This window comes from Agelaius tricolor, unplaced genomic scaffold (assembly GCF_023055355.1).
Source record: "Agelaius tricolor isolate 1412-34295 unplaced genomic scaffold, bAgeTri1.0.p SCAF_1, whole genome shotgun sequence".
Taxonomy (NCBI): domain Eukaryota; kingdom Metazoa; phylum Chordata; class Aves; order Passeriformes; family Icteridae; genus Agelaius; species Agelaius tricolor.
The window spans coordinates 13,842,020-13,852,185 of record NW_027269261.1 but is presented as its reverse complement, the minus strand read 5'-3'; positions in this window follow the sequence as shown (position 1 = coordinate 13,852,185).

Below are 10,166 nucleotides of genomic sequence, written 5' to 3'. Positions count from 1 at the left end.
GTTTCTTTCCTCAGGACTTTGGTGAGGACAGAACTCATTCAGGTTGAAAACTTTTGACTCGACAGGATCCTTTGGATCCGTTGTCCCACAGATATATCAATGTGTGGCCCTGTTGTAATGCCAAGTAAGAAAGAGCAGGACAAATGGCACAAAGAAAACATGGCAAAAGAGGAAGAGGAGATGCGCAGTGAGGAAAGGACGTGGCAAGACACTGGCACATCAAGTGAGCTGCACTCCTATAACCCTTAGGCCAGCAGGTCATGGTTGCACATTCTCCTTTTGGTTTATTTAAAGTTAATTTCTTTATTTATTTTTTAATCATCAAAATAAATGATATACAATTAAAAAGATGTCATCAAAATTTGAAGATACAATCAAAATATTTATTCAAAATTACATCTAAATATCAGAATATAAATCCATCTGTAACTATGAAGCCCAACACATAAATCCTATTCTTGTGACACTCTTCAGACAGGCAGCAGCTTCTTCCTGAGCTTGGAGGAAAGAGAGCTCTTCTGGATGGGAGGCAAGGAGAACATTGGAAGTGTCCAGAGAAAACTTCTTGATAAGACTGAAGCCAGTCAGATCTGCAAAGGGGAGACACAAAATATAACAGAGGCTGCAATGCAAACCTAAAGCATCTGAAGCTCCGTATTTCATGGGACACATTTACTGGAAGCTTCTAAACAGCTGCACAGGGAAACATGCTCCTGCTGGCAGACACTTGAGGCAGGCCAGGAGAAATCCCTGAGCCACTTCCCCAGAGCTACCACAGGCACAGCCTGGCCTCTGGGCTGCCCTGGGACAGCAGGGAGCCCAGAGCCCTGTGCTCTCCAGGAATGCCTCAGCTGCACATGCACCCTCCTGCTCCTCTCCCTGCCCCACAGCTCAGCAGCCCTACAGCTCCAGGGGCACTGCCAGCAGCACAGCTCCTTGCAGGGGGCACACGCAGGCCACAGCTGTTCCCTGCCAATGTGCACAGCCTCTCTGGGCTGACACAAGACCCTTCCTCCCACCAGAGAGCAGCCCAGCTGCCACCTCACCTCTGTGTGAGGCTGAGCCATGTTCACCTAACACCCTTCCTTAGGCATCCACAGCTCCTCTGGGCAACTTGTTCCCAGTGCCTCACCTGCCTCACTGTAGAGAATTTCTTCCAAGAAAATCACTCAGAGGATAAAAATGTTTCTGTAAATACATCAGCAATAGATGGGGGGCTAAGGAGAATCTCTGTCTTTTCCTGGAAGTTGGGGAAACATGGAACAAAGGTTGAGGAAAAGACTGAAGAACTGAATGCACTCTTCCCTGGTAAAAACTGTCAGGATGGCTGGGCCCAGGGAGTGGTGGAATTCAGTGGCATTAAATCCAGCTGGTGCCTGGTCACAAGTGGTGTTCCCCAGGGCTCAGCACTGGGGCCAGTTGTGATTCACATCTTTGTCAATGATGTGGAGGGGAGGATCAAGGGCACCTCAGGCAGTTTACAGACGATGCCAAGCTGGGTGGGAGTGTTGATCTGCTGGAGGGCAGGAAGTCTCTGCAGAGAGATCTGGACAGGCTGGATCATGGGCTGAGGCCACTTACATGAGGTTGAACAAGGTGAAGTGCCCTGTCCTGCCCTTGGGCCACAGCAGCCCCATGGAAGGCCACAGGCTGGGGGCAGAGTGGCTGGAAAGCCGCCCAGCAGAAGAGGATCTGGGTGTGCTGGTTGGCAGTGGCTGAAGGTGAGCCAGGTGTGCCCAGGTGGCCAAGAAGGCCAATGGCATCCTGTCCTGGGTCATGCTTTAGTGGTGGCCTTGGCAGTGTCAGGGGTCTCAGGTTATTGGAAGGACTCGATGATCCTAAAGGTCTTTTCCAATGGAAACAGTTCTGCAATTCACACCTCCGTTTGTGCTTTTGAAGGATGCAGTCCCAAACAGACCTGCATTTGTGTTTTTAAGGGATTTAGCATTGACCTCTCCTTGAAAGTAATAGGAATCAGGCATTAAATGCTCTCAAAACACTTTTATTCCTTGATCTTAAGCTGTATGCTTGAATTGAGGTGCTTTTGTACAGGAAGGTTGGACAAATGGGATCAATGCAGGCAATTTAGCTGCAAGGGCACTTGTTTAATCTGCTTTTCTGCTTCCTTTCCCCATGGGTGGCAGATTTGGGAGTATTTCCTTGTGCTTTGACTTCTCGTTCAGACTTGTTCATGGATGTGTTGTAAAATCTTAGCTACCCTTTGTAGTGAAAAATGCTTGCAGACTGGTGGGAATTGCTAGAGACAAGGCTTACAAAGCAGTGCCCAGTATGATTAGCCCAGTGTCCCTGCTTCAATCCAGGTATGCTTGTATTAAAAAGGAACTAACTGTTCTAACTCCCCTGCCCCCTCCTGTTTTTAAAATTTTTTGTAGCACTTGGGGCAAGTCCTGTGTGCCATTCCAACTCTTTGTTATCAAATGTGTGAAGTGATGTTGCTGCTGAAGCAGCAGGCCGAGTTCAGTGGGAACAAGCCCAAAGCACTGGGTCCCACAGCAGTGGGCACGGTGGGAGAGTTGCCTCTGCTGCCATGGCCATCCAGCCATGGGGAGAGCAGCTGCTGGGGCTTCCCCCATTCTGCCAACAGCAGTCTGCCTCCAACATGTGGACTGTATGGCCATGATTTTGCCAGAATGTGGAAAACACATCGTTTGAATGTATTTTGATATTGTTTGACATCACCTGAGCGGAGCAGTTTGGTGGGCAGGATGCCCTGTGGGCAGGATGCCGTGTGTGCAAGGGCCGTGGCAGGGATGGGTGGCTGGCCCTGGCACTGGCAGTGTTATTTTCCCAGGCAGGCTCCTGATCCAGCTGTGGGGGAAGGCAGCAGCAGCTGTATCAGTGCAGCCAGCAGCAGCACATGGAGGAGACCCTCATCTGCACAGAGCCCGTCACCCCCATTGCTCCCCCCATGGCAGCGAGGGATGATTCCGCCGCAGGGGAAGGGCTGCAGCAGCCTGGAGACTCCTTCAGCCAGGACTTGTTGCAATCTCCTTCCTGCAGCTGTGCCTGGAGCATGTTGGCCTGCAGTGGTGCTGCAGGGTCCCAGGGATGCTGCTCAGCTCAGGGGGCAGAGTGTGTACAAAAGCTGGTTATATCGGCCCACTGAACACTGGGGGCACCTAATGCAGAGTGCAAAGGTTCTTAGAATAGATAGGAGAGATGAGACTTGAAGACATAATTCTGCAGATGCAGAACAAGGGAACAGACCCATGGGTCCCGTTGCTCAGGCTTAGTTCTGCCAACACAAGGATGATTAATTTTATCTGCTCTGTGGGGGAGTATTTTAAATTACTTGCCCCGTGCTATTTCCATTAAGAAAAATTGGAATTGTCAGGAGCTGCCAGGATCAGAAATGTTTCAAGGCAGATCAGGTTTATGTTGGGTTTGGGTGTCTCTGCAATAAAGAAAGCAGAAAACAAACCCCTGGTACAAAGAGATACAGTGAAAGAGGAACATTTGGATGCTCAGAGAGCCTACAGCTCTTGGACAACTGAATTCTGGGGTGATGTACTGGGGAGTGCAAAGCTGCTTTTACTTCCAGTGCCTGGTGCCATTGTCTCTGTCCCACCACTTTTTTTGATGTGAAGAGAAATAAACAACATCTGACACCCACAAACCCTGACACACTGAAACCCAGAACTGTGTGGGAATTCCAGACTGAAAGGCTTTGAAAAGTAGCTTTGGAAAGGGTCTACATCCTAGACAGTGGGAAAGCCTCAGGCCTGGCCTGGCTGGGCTTAGGGCTGGCTGGGCTTGGGAAGGGAATGGAAGGGGATGGAGTTGGGGTGGGGTTTTGCAGCCATGGAAACGGGAGAAGCATGGGGAGCGTGTCACAAAGGGGCAGCCCCAGGCTGGGCTGGTGCAGGTTGTGCTTGACACGGCCCCAGTGGCAGCAGACGCGTCTGGCTCTGCCTCTCTGTGCCGAGCGCTGGCGATTGGAGTCACCCTTAGGCCTTGTTCTAAGGCTGGGTACCAAGCTCCCGTCACTGCCACCTCCCAGAGCCATCCCAGATTCAAACCCTGACACTTCTGCCAGGCAGAAGCACAGGTTTGAAGATGGATTTCACAAGGAAAGGAAAGGCCATGGCAGGAAAAGGTGAGGATAGAAGGGAACTGTAGGGCTGCTGAGCTGTGGGGCAGGGAGAGGAGCAGGAGGGTGCCTGTGCAGCTGAGGCATTCCTGGAGAGCACAGGGCTCTGGGCTCTCTGCTGTCCCAGGGCAGCCCAGAGGCCAGGCTGTGCCTGTGGCAGCTCTGGGGAAGTGGCTCAGGGTTTTCCCCTGGCCTGCCTCAAGTGTCTGCCAGCAGGAGCATGTTTCCCTGTGCAGCTGTTTAGAAGCTTCCAGTAAATGTGTCCCATGAAATATGGAGCTTCAGATGCTTTAGGTTTGCATTGCAGGCTCTGATCCATTTTGTGTCTCCACTTTGCAGGCCTGACTGGCTACCCTCTTGCCAGGAGGTTTTCTCTGGCCAGTCCCTCCATGCTCCTTCCCTCCAAGCCGTTGCCTCCCATCCCCAAGAGCTCTCTTTCTACCAAGACATGCAGTGGAGAGCAGGAGATTGGGAAACCTGGCAACGGTGGGGATGAGGAGATTAAAAAGAAACAGCTCACTTCAGAGGGAAAAGGAAGTAAGGTAAGGAGACCAAGCTAAGTCCAGTGTGGTAAATTTTCAGTTTATGTGCTGTTGGCAGAGCTCTGAGACCTTTGCCCTGACAGGAACTGAACCCTTTCAGTGAACCTTGACCAGGTCCTGATTTGGCTCTTTAGCATCATGTCCCAGAAATGATGGGATACTAAGGATGGGTGTGCATCTACGCCCAGTGCCTCCAGCCCCATTGCTGGCCATGGCATGGGGGCCCTGGAGCAGCTTGGGCAGGCAGAGAGCTTGCAGAGAGTAGCAGGGCAGGGAGCTCTGCTGAACTTCCCAAATGCCAGTGAGCCTGAGCTGATGGATGTGTGGGAGCTGGAGAGCAGCGAGCATGCCGAGAGCTGAGCAGCATCTGGGCTCAGAGGCTGCTGGGGAACTGTAGGAGGGAAGGGCAGCAGCAGAAGAAATGAGGGCCTTGAGAAAAGCAGGTTTGGACATCCTGCAGAATGGCTTTGTGGGGCCATGGCTGGAGATCAGCAGTGGCTGTGAGACACCTTAGGGGCAGGGAGAGAACAGTGATGATCTAAAGCCACTGCCATGCCATCCCAAAGGCCAGTGGGGGCAGTGGCACTCCAGAACATCTTGATGTCAATCGTGGACAGCAGCTGGAAATGTAGCCACATTTCCAGAGAAAGTAGAAGGCAGGGAGTGCTCAGAAATGTGTGACATGGTCTCTCCCTCACCACTTCCCTTTGCATTCCCCATCCTTTCCCAATCTGCTCCATCAGTTTGACTTGTTTATTATTGCCAGGTGCCAGTTGCGGGCCTATCTAAATGTCCTGAGACAGGACTGGGGGCAAGGCTGGATGCTTGATCTGAGCACTGTGTTCTACTCTTTCCAGGCCTCCTTGCCATATCCCAGTGGTGGGGAAATGAAGAAGGCATCATTTGGACTGCCTTTGATCCCCCCAGTTCACAAGGCAGGCAGCCCCCATGTTGGGAATGCAGCGGGGTCTGTCGGAAATTCTCCCCTGCTGGATTTGCAGGAGGCCAGGGAGATGAGGTAAGCCAAGGTGTCTGCTGCTCCAGTGTGCTGTTCCCCTCACTCTTCCCATCTCCTGTGGTCATTTTGCACAGTCTCCCATTTAGGCAAACCTCTGTGTATTCACCATTTTGCCCATCCAATGTCAAAGCCAACAGCAATGTCCCAAGAGCAGAGATAGTGGTGGGGAAGAGGAGGCAGGGCTTGAAAGCACCTCCAGAAGGAACCTCTGATGGATTTGGTTTTTGATTCCCTCTGTAATTGTTGTGGGGTCATTTGATAAGTGTTTTGCATGGGTCTGGATCCTGCAGAAGTTTGGATGCAGAGATCCTTAACTGTTAAATTCTTCAGCCAGGAGAATATGCATGGGCAAATATTGGCTCCTGGAGAGGTGTCTGCAAATTCAGGTGCTGCTTCTGCAAACATCAGGTGTAATTTCTCTGTGCCTGGGCCTCCATTGTGAAATGAGATCCCTGATAAGTTTTGGGATATAAATGTATAATCTGACTGATGTTTAGATCTGGGCTTAAGATCAAAGAGGGCAATGTGCTAGAGAAGAGTTCGAGGACTGTACATGATGGAAAGATATTGGCTTGGGATAGGTGTGAGAAAAGGAAGCTGTGAAGCTTATCCAAGTGATAACCATAAAGAGGGAGCCACAGAAGTATCATTCCAATTGAAAATCTTTGGTAGGGCTTTGAAAGTGCAAAGTGAATATCCTTCCCTAGCAGCTGAGTAGGAAAAGGCCATTTTGTTCTGGAAAGAGCCAGGAGGTGTAATATCATTCTCAGGAGGCAGCAGTGCTCTGCCCACGTGTAGCACGGGGCTGCCACCAGTGAGAGGCACGAGCAGGCAAAGTGAAACTTTGTGAGCAGTACAAAAGTAGCTGCCCTCCATCCAGGCTGGTGTCTCAGCCCAGCAGCTCTTGCTGCTTCAGAGAGGCTGCAGGAGATACTTGGCTCTGAAAGGAGAGGCAGCAGAATTGGGGAGTTCTGGTGCAAGCTGAAGAATGACTGCTCTGTTTCAGCCAGAGCTTGGCCAGTTCTGTGTGGCTGCAGCAACTGAAAGCTTAAGGACAATTAATCATCTTTGCATCCTTTTGGGTTTATATGTTGCATTTCTTCCTTCATAGAAGTGACCATGCGAAGTAGCTTTGTCTCCTTTCATGGTACACGCATTCTCTCCCTTCTCTTTCTACCACCTCATATGTTCTTTTGTCCTTCATTTTCTCCAGGGCAAGATCCAGCAGCAGAAGCCAAGAGAAATCCTCTGAACATGCAGGTGTGTACAGGGCATGTCTGTCCTAAAATGGCCATTGGAATCGTGACTCTGAGGTGGCATTCTGAAAGCTCTGTTTAAACCCATTCTTTTGAAAATTTCTTTAAATTCATTTCAATGCCTTGATGGGCTCAGTGGATTCTCCCAGAGCCTGGCAGTGTTCTCTGGTGGTGCAGTGAAAATTCCTCCAGTGTGAATGAAGTGTTGAGTGGCAGGAACTGGGGTGGTACCTTGGGGTCTTGGAAATGAAGCGCTGAAAAGAAAACATTCCTGTCCATCCTGCACATGCCTTTTATCTCCGTGCAGCCTTTCTAGTGTCAAAATGAGACTAGTAAAGGAAGGCATTTATCAGGAAATGAGAAATGTTCTGAATCCTTCTGGCTGCCTGAGTAGTAGAAAAGATCTTTCCTTGGGGTGTTTCTGAGCTGAACCCTATGGGATGTGAAGGAGATTCATGGACATTGCCTGGTTTTGCAATGAAAGGAATAGGGAAACCTCATCTGACAAAAAGTCTCTTTGACTTTTCCTTTTAAAAAGGAGACTTCCAAATGGATGCAGCCTAGGCAGGGTGTGAGTTTGTCATCCTCTGACAGCACAGTCCCAAAGCCACCTATGGCAGGGTCACAGTGACAAATCTGTTCCCAGGCTGTCTCTGCCTGTGTCAGTGTTGCAGGCTGAGGCTGGGGCAGGAGATGCCTTGTGCCTTGTGCCTGTCCCTGCCTTGCCTGATCCCTGACAAGTGGAATTGTGCCAGACAAAATAATGCTGGGTCAGGTGCATCGGGTTCAGGGAATGCTTTCAAGTTAAAAGCCTCATTGACACTGTTGTTGTTCCTTTAGCATCTCTGGGTGTGTAATGATAGGAGAGGTGAGACTTGAAGAAATAATTCTGCTGATGCAGAAAAAGGGATCAGATCCCCTGGTTCCTTGGCTTAGGGTTATTTCTGCCAAATCCTGGGTATGGCCCCTTTGGAATGACTCCTTTTATGCTGATCTGTAGCTGCAATGCTTAATGCAGCTCGGGAGAAGTGTTGAAGAATTTAAAATTTTTTTCTGGATTAATTCTGGACTAGAAATGACCTATCTCATTATTCCTTACCTGTGTCTCAATTATTACTTATCGGGACATTTTACAAAGGGCACGAAATCCCATTTTTAGACAGGATTTTCTCTCATAGTGCTTGGCTGCCACATGATTTTATCTTTTGAGAAGCCATGTAAGGAATTGGTTCTCCAAGTTCCAAAAGCTGTGTTGAGGAATATTTCAGAATGACCGTCCATCAGCTATTTCCATTAAGGACATTTTGAATTGTCACTATTAGCCAAGATCAGAATTGTTTTCAGATAGGTCGTGTTTATTTGGGTTTGGGTGTGTCTGCTGAAAAGAAAGCAGAGAATGAACCCCTAGAACAATGATGCACAGCAAAAGAGGAACATTTAGATACTCAGAGAGCCTACAGCTCTTGGACAACTGAATTCTGGGGTCATTGAGTGGGGAGTGCAAAGCTGCTTGAACTTCCACTGCCCAGTGCCATTGTCTCTGCCCCAGCGCTTTGTTTGATGTGAAGAGAATTAAAATCCCTCACCAACAAGCTGCAACCCAGAATTGCGTGGGAATTCCAGAATGAAAGGCCTTGAAAAGTAGCTTTGGAAAGGGTCTACATCCTAGACAGTGTGAAAGCCTCAGGCCTGGCCTGGCTGGGCTTAGGGCTGGCTGGGCTTGGGAAGCGAGTGGAAGGGGATGGAGTTGAGGTGGGGTTTTGCAGCCATGGAAACGGGAGAAGCATGGGGAGCGTGTCACAAAGGGGCAGCCCCAGGCTGGGCTGGTGCAGGTTGTGCTTGACACGGCCCCAGTGGCAGCAGACGCGTCTGGCTCTGCCTCTCTGTGCCGAGCGCTGGCGATTGGAGTCACCCTTAGGCCTTGTTCTAAGGCTGGGTACCAAGCTCCCGTCACTGCCACCTCCCAGAGCCATCCCAGATTCAAACCCTGACACTTCTGCCAGGCAGAAGCACGGGTTTGAAGATGGATTTCACTAGAAAAGGAAAGGCCATGGCAAGAAAAGTTGTGGATAGAAGGGAACTGTAGGGCTGCTGAGCTGTGGGGCAGGGAGAGGAGCAGGAGGGTGCATGTGCAGCTGAGGCATTCCTGGAGAGCACAGGGCTCTGGGCTCCCTGCTGTCCCAGGGCAGCCCAGAGGCCAGGCTGTGCCTGTGGTAGCTCTGGGGAAGTGGCTCAGGGTTTTCCCCTGGCCTGCCTCAAGTGTCTGCCAGCAGGAGCATGTTTCCCTGTGCAGCTGTATAGAAGTTTCCAAGGAATCTGTCCCATGAAATATGGAGCTTCAGATGCTTTAGGTTTGCCTTGCAGGCTCTGATCCATTTTGTGTCTCCACTTTGCAGGCCTGACTGGCTACCCTCTTGCCAGGAGGTTTTCTCTGGCCAGTCCCTCCATGCTCCTTCCCTCCAAGCCGTTGCCTCCCATCCCCAAGAGCTCTCTTTCTACCAAGACATGCAGTGGAGAGCAGGAGATTGGGAAACCTGGCAACGGTGGGGATGAGGAGATTAAAAAGAAACAGCTTAATTCAGAGGGAAAAGGAAGTAAGGTAAGGAGACCAAGCTAAGTCCAGTGTGGTAAATTTTCAGTTTATGTGCTGTTGGCAGAGCTCTGAGACCTTTTTCCTGAAAGGAACAGATCCTTGCAGTGAAGTTTGGCAAGGCCCTGATTTGGCTCTTTAGCTGGGCCAGAATTGATGGGATAGTAAGGATGGGTGTGCATCTACACCCAGTGCCTCCAGCCCCATTGCTGGACATGGCATGGGGGCCCTAGAGCAGCTTGGGCAGGCAGAGAGCTTGCAGAGAGTAGCAGGGCAGGGAGCTCTGCTGAACTTCCCAAATGCCAGTGAGCCTGAGCTGATGGATGTGTGGGAGCTGGAGAGCAGCGAGCATGCCGAGAGCTGAGCAGCATCTGGGCTCAGAGGCTGCTGGGGAACTGTAGGAGGGAAGGGCAGCAGCAGAAGAAATGAGGGCCTTGAGAAAAGCAGGTTTGGACATCCTGCAGAATGGCTTTGTGGGGCCATGGCTGGAGATCAGCAGTGGCTGTGAGACACCTTAGGGGCAGGGAGAGAACAGTGATCTACAGCCACTGCCATGCCATTCCAAAGGCCAGTGGGGGCAGTGGCACCCCAGAACATCTTGATGTCCAACATGTGGATGGCAGCTGGAAATGTAGCCACATTTCTAGGG